Source organism: Alligator sinensis, unplaced genomic scaffold, assembly GCF_000455745.1.
Source record: "Alligator sinensis unplaced genomic scaffold, ASM45574v1 scaffold387_1, whole genome shotgun sequence".
Classification (NCBI taxonomy): domain Eukaryota; kingdom Metazoa; phylum Chordata; order Crocodylia; family Alligatoridae; genus Alligator; species Alligator sinensis.
The window spans coordinates 1,944,030-1,956,787 of record NW_005842196.1 but is presented as its reverse complement, the minus strand read 5'-3'; positions in this window follow the sequence as shown (position 1 = coordinate 1,956,787).

Below are 12,758 nucleotides of genomic sequence, written 5' to 3'. Positions count from 1 at the left end.
CATAACACCAGGGAAGCGCCCCTAGACACATGCACTTGCCATTGTTAAATAACAAGCAAATGCATTTTCCATGACTGAGGTTTGGTGCAAAGGTATCTCCAAAGAGCTTTTGAGACCTGAATTGATCATGGCTGGGTGGGGCAGATCCTGTGTGCTGGGAGCTTACTTGAGAAAAAGGATGTGAAACTTGCTACAGTAAGAAGTGCTGTGCAAACTTTGCAGTTACACTAGTTTCTTGACAACTCCAAGGACTAAGATTGACTTCAGACAGGTTCCACATCCTGTTTTAGGTCTGAGTCTCTATGACCATTTCTTATGTTAGGGATTCTCTGGGAGGGCCAGACCTCACACCTTCTGAAGAGAGCAGAATCTGGCCCAGTCTGAGACCCCCTTCCTGTTGGGGTTTCAGACTGTCCCTGTGACAAGTGTTGGGGCTGCATTGAAAAAGAAACAGAAAAGGTTAAGAAGAAGAGATGGAAATACATAAATGGAAGAAGTGCAACTATCTAGTTATTTCCTTTTATCTTGGATTCAAAGATATCTATCTATCTATCTATCTATCTATCTATCTGGGACAGAATGAGATCTGTCTATAGATCTATCTATCTACAGCACAAAGATCATCTAAATCAGCTAGCTTGAGAATTCTTCTGGTGCAAAGGGATCCCCAGGTAGCATGAAGTTGGTGCATTGCCTTTTAGGTGCTAGTACAGAGAAATGGCTGCACAGTCTATCCCTAGCTATTGGAATGGCCCGTTGGCAGTAGAGGCATAAATTAGGGCAATCTCTGGACTGCCCTAGATGACACCTAGGATTAAATGGCACCCAGCTAGCCCCCTCCTACACTGCACTGAATCTGGTCTTTTTACCTCCAGGGGTACAGCCCAGGACTCCACATTCATTAATACCATTGACATTTCTCTGACATCAGCATTGCTTCTCTGCTAAGCCGAAGTAGAATTCTATGCTCAGGTTGTTTTGTAGGCATTTATATCCCAGTCCTGGAGCAGAGACAGCCATAAACAGCATGTGGGCAAACTCCACCGCCCCCCAGTCAGAAATCTTAAATCTAAACACCGGTGTCACATTCCCAAAGAAGAACTGTGTCCCAACCATTATCTCCAGATATAGAGAATAAAGCAAAGCAAACTCCCAGCTATCTTCAAACATTTATCTCCAAGGGTCAGTGAAGAACAAGACCAATGGTAACAAGCATTTTGTAATTATAACAGATTCTTAATGCTATGTCTTCCAAAGATTGTGCTTCACTGACATGTTAACAACTTGTAACCATGTAACAGCACCACCTGGTGATTCCTGACATAGCACTACTGAATCCCCACTTACTGCCTCCTGCCTTTCTCTCTGGAAACCAGGCAAGAGTACTGAACTAGAATCCAGCTAGCAGGAAAGTCCAGGCTGAAGTGCTGCCTGATGTCTATGTGGCAGGAGCTAATCCAAGGCCTGTCTTGGAATCTCCCACAGACTCTGCTTGAGAGCTGCTGGACTAATTCACACCAAAAAAAAAATCGCCCATCTCCAGGAATCCCCAGCACCCGCCAGTTATGCCACAGCTGGGCAGCTCCACTTTGCTTCCAGTTCATTTCACATTGAAGCCAAACCCTCTGCACCTCACAGAAAATGTGGGCATGGTCTGGGGCCTGAGCAGTACCTCCAAGGCTAGGGACAGACATTCAAAAAGCTGTAGCCTGAATTGATTCAATCTTTGCAGGTTAGTCTAACCTGGCTAGTCTGAGCCCATTTGTAACCACAAAGACATCCCCTCTGGACCGAAGAAATGCTGGCACATGCCTGCAGTGGCTCAGGCTAGAAGCCAGGGAGTGCTAGAGCAGCCCTCCCTTCCCTTGCAGAGTGCTGAGCTGAGGGGGGCGTGGCCAGGCCCTGGCAGGATGCTCTGATTAGGGATGGGTTTTGCCCCCCCACCACACTCCTGAGCAGTCCAGCAGGTAGTTGATAACACAGTGTTTATCACCCCTAACTCAGTGTTTATCAGCCCACTAAGAAAACAACAGCTTCTCTCCATTAGTTCAAGTTCTTCTTAATTAAACAGCTTTTCCAAGGAAGGAACGGAGGGACATTACCAGCTACCTGTTGATTAGCTCCAAAAATTCCTAAGCTGACACAGTCCTGTTTGCCTTTGTCTTGTCTGCCTTACACAGACACCTCTCCACATTAGCCAGCATACCACATGCTGGCTACGTCTCTGCTGTAGGAGAGGGGAGGGCGAAGAATCTCTGCTTGAGCGGGGAGTGGTGAGGGGTGGGTGGAGCAAGGGGAATCCAGGCAGACACTGCTGTATCTGCAGTCTCTGTCGGAGCTGCAGCAGAGAGCCAGGGCTGCAAAGCATCTGGGATGTTGGGGGACTCTGGTTTAATTTAAACCAGGAAGGGGTCTGGGATAGACATTGCATAAACTAGTTTGACCCAAATCAGTCAAGTCTGATACTACATTCAACCAAGTTTATCTCAAACCGGTTTCAGCCCTTTTCAAACTGGTTTATGTGCACTGGATGTCTGTTCTGTTATAGGTTTTAACCAGTTTCTGATCACTTAAACCAGTTTATGTGTAATGCCTGTCTCTGTCCCAAGAGACCTCTTTGAACCAACTGTGGCACTGGGCCAAAATGTGCTGTCAGCTACACTGGTGTAACTCTGGAGTACCACTGTGGAAGGGACTAGAACTAGCATAATCAGTGCTAAGATTTAGTTATTAGGGTGAAGTAGGGGAAGGTTCCACACAGTCTGAGCTGGAGTGGTTTGGAAAATAAATTCAATAACTTTGTGACCTGATGGTTCATTAATAAGCAAATTTCTGGGGTTACACCAGTGTAAACTGTTGTGGCCCTGTAAATTCCCTGAAGTGACTGAGAATACCTACAAGAAACACAGCTACAGATCCCACGCTTCTGCACAAGGAGATCTCAAACTCCACCTCATGCGTTCCTGGGTACAAAGCTGGTGGATGCAGCTCCCTTTGCTCAGGGAACTGTGCTTGCCCATTCCCTGCTTAGGGTGGTATGACCAAGAGGTACTGAGCCCTTACCACCCCGCTGAAATCAGCAAGCCTGACTCTGCTCTTCCTTGCACTAATTTTATCCTGGCCTAAGTCCATTGACTTGCAGTGCCGTTACTTCAGGCCCATGATTCTCATTTGCCTTCACGTCCCTCTGTCTATCTCGCTATATAGGGGACCTTACAATGGGTGTGGCTATAAAGGGGCTGTGTATAAACCTGTAAAGCCAAGGTGCCAAGGCAAGTAGGGGTGCTAGTGCATGACTGCAGACAAGGCCCTATAGGAGAGGCCCAGAAAGAGCAGGCTTGTCCCAAAGTCAGGATGTATGCAGGCCCTGAAGCTCATGCCTCCTTTCCCCCCATGCCTCCCCCATCCCAGATAGGCTAGAAGAGGACAAAGAAGAGGGGGTGATGTCTGTATTTTGTTTCTGAAAGGGCAGCTCTTCAGCCTTGCTATCCCTAGCTCCCTTATCTCCTGTACTATGTAGCACAACTCTGGGGTCAGGAATTTTCTGCATCTTTATAAACTTGCCCTGCTTCCAGTTTCACAGTAGCTAGCAAATCTGCTCAGGCCTCCTCTCTGATGTCTTGAGAGAAGTGGGGGAGCAGAGGAGGGGGCTGCTGTCTGCTGGATTCCTGGGTCTTTTCCAGCAGCCCTCTACCTTCCCCCTCCCAATTACTACTGAGTGCTGGACACTTGGGACCTGTTAGAGTCCATGGGCAGCATCCGGCAGCTGGGCCTAACATTAAACAATGACCCTTGCCTCCCAGATCCTCCTGCCTCCCAAGAAAAATCCCCTTGTATGTGGTGTGACAGTGGAAGGGGAAAGGGAATAAGGAACAAAGGTATGAAGAACAAAGGATGCTGAGCCTTATCTGGTCCCAGCAAATAGAGTCTGGCCCTACAGGCTGTGAGCAGGGAGAGCTCCCTCTGTCTCAGGCTGCAAGACTGGACCTCTCATTTCTGTTCTGTATGTAAAGACACAGTTAAGTATAAAACAGGAACTTGACTGTTGGGCCCAGCTGGGGGAGGATGTGGAAAAAACACCATAAAGGAACTTCAACAGCTGAGGGCACCGGAGCAAGAAACCAGAGCTCGGAGCTGGTTAGCAGCAATAACATCCTGAGCCAGTGCTCCACCTGTGCATAAAGATGGAGGGCCAGGGAGCAGGGACCGTGATCTGATCTCTAGCTTTCGGAACCAGGCCCATGGAAGGCTCCCCCCCCACCACAGCTTTTTAACCTGACGTACAGCATTGCACAATGCATGCCAGCCTGAAGCAGCAGCTGTTTGCTGCTGCTGGAGACTTGCCTGCTTGGAGGCATGAGGAGACTTGTAGCTGTCTGATGAACCACCTCCTCTTTATCTCAGAAGGCAGAGCACAATCAGGCTTCTTCAGGGCCAGAGGCAACTGGGGAGGAGTTGCAAAGCCTGGAGGCACAAACACCTCTGTGCAGCAAAAGGATTTGATTCTAGGTAGCACTCAGGGCCACGAGTGCTGCCCTGGTATCGTAGAAAGAAGAGCATAAACTGGAACTGCCATGAAGCTGTTTTGATTTGCATGGGGACAGTCCCTGAACAGCCCCAAAGCAAAGGAACAGGAATCACCTCAGGAAAGTGAGCCAGGGCACAGAGCCGCGGTCCCATGCACGCTTAGGAAGATGCACTGGCAGCAGCAAGGAAGCAGTGGAGCGCTGGAGTAATAAGCCCCCAGTCCCCCTATCCACAGTCGCGCCCCCCGCCCCCACCCTTGGGAAGCGTTTAGTGCTGCTAGCCAGCACTTCCCAGTGCCCTGCAGCTAACTGACAGCCTGCTTGTGCAGGGAGCCAGGAGGGACTCCCTGCTCCTGCTCCAGTGCCCCTGCAAAATCAGCCAAGAATTGGCTCATTGTGGAAACACGGTCAGAACAGGCCAGTGGTTAAAGTTTTTTTTACTTCTCTGCCTGAGAGCTCGTGGTATTGCTAGCACTGGTCATGCTGCCACCGTGGTAGGCTGAGCCTGGGCACAGCGTGTTTGCCTTCTAACGGGTGTGTCTCAGTCTATCTGCTGCAGTGTTTACACACAATCTACTCCAGCTGGATCCTGAGTAACAGTCTCCACACCCTGAGGAGCTCGCAGGGCTCTGAACAGGTGTGGAATGAACAGCAGGGGCCATGGCTGGATGTGCTCAGCATATCAGTGATTGCTAGTCAGATTCCAGGGAAGGGGGTAGTCTGGGAGTCCTGGGGATAAGAATATGGAGGGTGGAAAATGAAGGGATCAGACTACAGCACCCTTGAGCACAAAGAGCATCCCCATGCAGAGGGAGCATCAGCTGCTCTGAAAACCCTCAGTCCCATCTTTGAACATGAGCCCTGAGTCCTGCTCCACCCTCTGTTTAGACCCTAGAAATGTGAGAGAACTGACAAAGAATCCAAGCTGGCTGGTAACACAAGAGTGGCCCTATGTCACTGGTTCAAACTGGCCTCAGGCCTGCATCCTACCATTGATTTTCATACAAAAGCCCCTTTGGCTTTCATGGGAGCTACTCTGCAGAACAATAGCACAGCCCTGAATCACAACCATGTTTGATGGCCTTTGCGAAATGAGTTTGATGCATCTCAAACTAGTTCGTAATGGATGTGTGCACATTACAACCCCTCCTCCAAATGACACCTCATCTCTCACAGGAAGGCTGTGTACCTGGGATGATGGCACTCCTCCCCACCCTTCTGGGACAGTGACAGCCACTGGCATGGTAGCATGTGTGGAGCTCGTCCTCCTTTTGCCCACCCTCGAATTCTCCTGTGGAGGCAAAGAGATTCCCGCTATAATCCTCAAGGCCTGCAGTTCATCTTCTGGTTGCACCTGTCAGCTCATGATCAGACCAGCATGTGCTCAGGATTAGAGGGCTGTGGCAGGGCAAGTTATCACGAGAATGCACAGCCATAAGCTATTTTTAGAGGGTGTTGTGAAGACCCTATCCCAATCCATGACTTCATAGGAAGAACTCATAAGAATTAGCTATATTCCATCTCAGAGCAGCTGGCATCCTCACTGCTGGGGAGTTAGACAGTCATCAGTTGTGGACAAGCCCTTTGGAGCACTGAACTGGAGAAACAAAGCAGGATACTAAAGCTGAGGACTCCTCAAGAGCAAAGGATGTGGGTGGGACTGAAGGGAAAGGAAGTAATGGATCAACTTGCTTGGAAGATCCCCAAGCACTGGGACGCATGTTGCATGGGGGTATTGATTCTAGGGAACTCCTACTTAAACATGAAAGCTCTGTGGGAGGGGGCAGAGGAAAGGGGGTAGAGATGAGCTGCATTGCTTGGAAGGTATATCACTGACTTCCACTGCTGAGATCTGAGGTACAGCATTACCTACCATTCTCTAAGATGACCTGCCTCCCAGAATGACCAGCAGGACCATGGGGCCTGCTGTCTCAAAGAGCTATGTAGCTTCCCTCATTGGAGGTTTCAAGAAGAGGCTGCAGAGGCATCTATCTAGGATAGTTAGGAAGAGCGAATCCTACATTCAGCAAGTTGGATTAGAAGGCCCCTGAGGTCCTTTCCAACCCAATAATTCTATGTAGTGAGGGGTCACAAAAGCTGATACAGGTAACAATTTTTAGCATGTAAAACATGAGACCTCCCAGCAGATGAGCAGCCCCCTCCTTCAGCCTTCTCCTCTGCCTTCCCTCAAAGACATCTTAGACTCATGGATTCTGGCAGCTATATGACAGGGGAAGCTCAGTGGTCAGTCACCAGCACTGCTAGAGGACCAATAATATCTTTTAGGATAGCAATGTAAATCCTGTGATCAAGTGGAGTGTGCTATCCTACTGGCCCACCCAAGTGTCTGCTACTCCATTCTGCTTCAGGAATCATGGAGTGGTAATGCCCAGGTCTTTGCATGGGCATGGGCATGTGCATTCAAGCCCCTCATACAGGACTGATGGTAGTGTTCTCCATAGCACATGGTTCACTGGAGGGATCATTGTCTAGAGAAGTAGCTACAGATGAACTAGGCTCAGCAGGACTCAAGCTACTGGTAAGACAAAAAGGGTACAAGCCCCAGATGCAGGCTGGAGGTGTGATAATTTCATCAGTGCTGAGGGTGAGCTGTTTTCTGTAGCAACACATGCTAGGGGTGGCAAAGGCTTTATCAGGGCTCTTTACCTTGGCACAGGCTCTGTGTGTTTGCAGTAACACTCAGGGCTGGGATCCATCTTTGGATAGCACGGGTAAACATCACAATCTGCTCAGGACCTGCCTCAGGAATCTGGAAAGTAGCCTGTGGCCTGGCTTTTGCCCTCCCCCTACACTGACCATGCTCAATGCCTTGTGTGACCCTAGCCCCTTTGCCCCTTCTGAATAATGAGGCTGACACTCCCCCCAACATAAATGCACATGAAACCTAGACACCAATCTAGGCAGACATAGTGCAGCTAACGCTGCTTGTCCAGGAGTTAGCCATTAATGCAACAATCATTTCCTGCCATTCTCCTGCATTTTTTATTCCTTTTCCTTCAATAAATCAAGTCCATGTTCCAGGCTTTCCAGACTGAGTCACAGCCTGCGAGCAGAGTGAAAACTCAGGCCTACCCTGATGGAAACATAAGGAAGGGTACATATGCACCTCTACAGAATTACTCTCTACATATAGCGAGTACAAGCTTTGTGAACCCATGTTCCCTTCATCAGATGCTGTGAAAGGACAGACAGGAAGCAGAATGTAAGAAGGAGAGAGAATTTAGAATACAAAAGACAAGGGAAGGTGTGGGGGAGAGAGAGAGAGGAAAGGAGCGGGGAGGAGGGCAGTGCTAGGAGAGAAAAGAAAATGAGCAGCAAATCCATAGGAACAAAGAGGGGTCACAAAAGCTAATACAGGTAACAAGATAAGAATAACAGTCGCTGTCTAAACCATACTAAACACAGTCCAGTCTGTGGATGGTTTTGTGGTCTGCAATTTCCTGTTCAAACTGATTTTATTTATTTATTTATTTTGCCTGAGAACAGCAATCCTGAGGTCAGCGATGGAGTGTCCAGGGAGGTGGAAATGTTCTGCCACAGGCTTGTGTGTCTTTCTGCAGCTGATATCAGATCAGTGTTCATTCATTCTTTCACGCAGAGATAGCCCTATCTGATATAGACAGTGAAGGGGCACTGTAAGCAGGTGATGACATGTATGATGCTGGTAGAGTTTCAGGTGAATTAACCTTATGTGTTATAATCTATGTTATTCAGTTCAGTGATTATATGGTCTGTATTCATGTGGGGAGATAGCAAGCATTTGTGTCCATTGCAAGACCTGGTGCCTTGGTTAAGATAGGAGCGTGTTAGTCTGTTGTTTGAGAGATGCTGTTTGAGGTTGGGGCTGTCTGTAAACCAGGATAGGTTGGTCCCCAAAGACTGCCTTGTGAAGGTCATCCTTTTCCAGGAGGGGTTGAAGGTCATTAATGATGTGTCTTAAGTGTTCAGGCTGTATGTAGGCGATGCATAGGGGGTAAACGGGAGGGCAGGTGCCCCCCCTGAGATTGGCTGCCGCCGAAGACGCCACTGGCTTCTGCGGGCAAGTTGCCGCTTGCCATCTGCTCTCCTCCTCACCGCTGACACAACCGGCGGTGTCTGCGGGTAGTCCCTGGTTGTCACTCACCACCACCCCCCAATGACAACACCACCGCTGGCATCTGTGGGCGGTCCCTGCTTGCCACTAATCACCACCAACACTGAAGCCGGTGGCTGCAGGTGGTCTCCGCTTGCTGACACCAACTCCGGCAGCAGTGGGCGGGGTGTGTGTGTGTGTGTGTGTGTGCGCGTGTGTGTGTCCCGTCTTGGGAGGCACCAGTCATTCATGGGGCTGTATGTGACAACTAGAAGGACTCTGTTGTCCGTGTCCCAGGGTTGGTTTTGGAGCAGATTGGAGCAAGGTCTGAGTCGGCCTTTGTTGTTTTGAGTGGCTACAGTTTTTGGATTGTATTGTAATTTCATAGATTTCATAAATATCGTAGACATTAGGGCTGGAAGGGACCTTGGAAGATCATCGAGTCCAGCCCCGCACCCGAAGGGCAGGAAGTCAGCTGGGGTCATAGGATACAGGCAAGATAAGCATCCAATTTTCTCTTGAAGGTGTTCAATGTAGGTGCTTGAACCACCTTCAATAGCAGGCTATTCCAGACCTGGAGGGCTCAGACAGTAAAGAAATTCTTCCTTATGTCCAGCCTGAAACAGTCTTGCAGGAGTTTATAACCATTTGACCTCATCATCCCTTGGGGCACTCTGGTGAACAAACGTTCCCCCAGATACTGGTGGTCACCCCAATAAACTTATAGGTGGCCATCAGATCACCCCTGAGCCTGCGCTTTTCCAGGCTAAAGAGCCCCATAGCTCTTAGCCTGTCGTCGTAAGGTCTGTTTTCCTGACCTCTGATCATGCGCGTGGCTCTTCTCTGCACTCTCTCAAGCTTCTCCACATCCTTTCTGAATTGTGGGGCCCAAAACTGGATGCAGTACTCCAGCTGCGGCCTCACCAAGGCCGAGTACAAGGGAAGAATAACGTCCTGGGATTTGCCTGAGAAGCATCTATGGACGCAAGCCAGCATTTTGGTCGCTTTACTAGCCTCAGCATCGGATTGAAGGCTCATGTTCATCTTGTGGTCAATGATGATCCCCAAGTCTCTTCATTTTTCGGTGTTAAACACCATCAGGTTCTCGTCTGCCCATTTGCTGAGCCTGTGCAAGTCAGCCTGGATCACCCTCCTGTCTTCAGGTGTGGATGCTTTGCCCCAAAGTTTCGTGTCATCGGTGAACTTGGCCAGTCTGCTTCTGACTCCAATGTCCACATTAATGAAGATGTTGAACAATATGGGTCCAAGGACAGAGCCTTGGGGGACCCCACTGGTCACAGGGCACCATGACAATTGACTTCCATCAATTACCATCCTCTGGGTCCGACCACAGAGCCAATTTCCCAGCCAGTGGATCGTGGTGGACCCAAGGCCACAACTGGCCAGTTTCGCCAAGAGGTGATCATGGGATACCAGATCAAAGGCTTTTTTTTTTAATTGTAGGAATGTGACATACTGTTCATCTCTGCCACATACTGTGGTACTAAGGGCCACGTTTTGCTCTTGATCACATACCACTGACTTGCTGGGAGCTGTAGCAGGAAACAGCGAGCACTCCCTTGGCTCCCAGAAGGACTTTGTCACCTTAGTGTGGCATCTTTGGCAAGTCTGTTCTAGAGCCACCCCTAAATCCCTGAAGGAGGCAACTTGACTTGTCATTCCATACTGTAGTGACCAATGGTGTGCCAAGCAGTGCCTTGTGGTAATATGGACATGCTGAACTGCCTGTCTGTGGGCGCGTCTAAACCAGACACCTTAATGTGCAGTGTACAGTTCTACTGTGCAATAGTGCAGGGGTTTTCAACCTTTTTTAAGAAGTGTACCGTTCTGGTGGCAGTGGCCAGATGTGGAGTTGGGGGGGGGGGGGTGGGGGGCGGGGGTGGGGTGGGGGGGGGGGGGGGGAGCTTACCCATGGCAGTCGCCACCTTCACCCACCACCCCACACCACTGCTGCTGCAACCCACCACCCTGTGCCGCCACCACATGCTGCTTTCCCATAGCTGGTTGCAGGTGACATGCAGCTCCACAGGCTGCTGATGGGCCTCACAGATGGCCAATCATACGCCACCTGTCAGCAGCCTGCAGAGCCATATGTGCAACCGGTTGTGGGAAGGCAGCGTAGAGTGCTGGATGGTGGTGGCAGCCGCTATATGAAAGCTCCCCCCCATCCCTGCATCTGGCCAGCTGGGCAGTGCCTGTGCGGCCTGCAGAGTGGGGCTGCTGCCTTTGCCACTCCCCCTGGCCCTGCTCCTGGGAGGTGGCGGTGTGGGGTGGTGGGTGACAGCACTCTGTCCCCAGCCACCCGTGCATACCCCTAGGACCTTTCTGTGTACCCTGGTTGACAACCTCTACATTAGTGCATCACAGCAAAAAACGTGCTAATGTGCAGTAGATAAGCATCACAAAAAAATCTAACTTTGCTACTGCACATTAGCGCAGCTACTGCGCCTTTATCTAGTACCTCATATTAGAGATACTAAACTTAATGTGAAGCAGCAAAAGCGCATTAATAAATGTGTAGACGTGCCCTATAAACACAGAGTAAAGTTTTGTGGAGTCAAAGCCCCTTTAGATGTGGATTAGCTAATGTAGCTGGGACTTTAAAAAGCAGAGAAGGAGAGAAGCAGAGGCTGCTGGAGGGAAATGGTGCTGTTTGAATGTTATCAAATAGAAGCAGCCATTAATTTCTCTAGCCTGAGGCCCCTTTCCCATTTTGGGCTATGTAAGAAAGGGAATCTGAGCAGCAAACAGATTTGCAAGAGCACTCAGCACTCACTTGGAGCCCAGGGCAGGGAATATTCACTGCAGGCTTCCAGGTTTGGGCCATGTTTAGCAAAACAAAGACTCTTTGATCTGCTGTTTCCGACTAATCCCTTCCCCCTGGGATGCTGGGACCTAAGAGAAAGCAACTGGAGTGTGGGTAGGGAAGCAGCCTCTCAGTCTGAGAAGCACTCGTGTTAAGTTTGTCACACACCTCCTGATGGGCCGTGAGGGGGCACAGTGGGAGTGTGTGTTAGCCTCCTCAGTCATCGATGACTTCCCTATATACCCTATCGCTCCTTGGGACTGCCAGGTTCAATGACAGAAGTTTGTTGGGACCCCACTTCAGCAAAACAGTTTTCAAATAAATAAATAAATAAATAAAGATATATAAACAACAACAACAAAAATATATATAAAAACTGATCCTCTAACAATCCGTCACGTGACCACTGTGGTTCACTTGACAGACCAAAAATACATTTTTACAATTAAACTATTTTAGTCCCATTACAAAGTTTGCACTGCGCAGCCGCACACCATCAGCATTCCAGTGCTTTCATTTGTCATCACTGTCCTCCTTGTTCTCTTCAGAGGGCTTGCCTCTGAAGTCTATGCCAGTCCCCAGTCTTCCATATGAGGTCTGCCATCTCTTTCCCATCACATCCTCCATTCCTTCCTTACTGGAGCCAGCCTGAGGGCGCACTCTGTGGAAGGGTGTGCTTTGGCCTGTGCTCCCCTGTGTGGGTGTTTGCCACAGTCCTCTATGCTAACACAGCCGCTATGTTAACACAGACATCATTATTCCTCTTCCAGCCTTTCCCACTGCAGCTAGGTGAGCCCTCTAAGCACTGACTGTGGTCTTTCCTTCACTCCCAGGGGCACCAGCTAAACATGCAGACCTTTCCCAGTGCAAGGCAGAAGACAAAGGAGTGTGAGCTGCCACACCCAGCATTTCCATTCCTAGCTTGGCTGTGGGGCTTGCTCACAACTGCACAGCACTGAGAAGCAAAGGCCAAGTGGTTGTGCAGAGTCAGCCCCTATCAAATGCAAGCAAAGAACTCCCCCCCCCCCCCCAACAGAATGGTAGGTAACACCTGGGGGAGGAGAATTGGAGGGGAAAAGGGAGGGGTTGTTCAGCTGTTATACAGATACTTGACCCTGCTGGTGAAACATTGCATTACAGACACCATTGTCTGCAATAGATTTGGGCCCTCTTGTAGCAGAGCAGAGTTTGGCCCCGTTTGGAATAGCAGGGCCCTAAGCCAAGCTCTGGATATGGACATGTAAACACTTATGCGCCTGCACCTCTAGTGTGCAGTGAGTCCTGGCTGAGTGATTTGTTGGTACAGCTGACA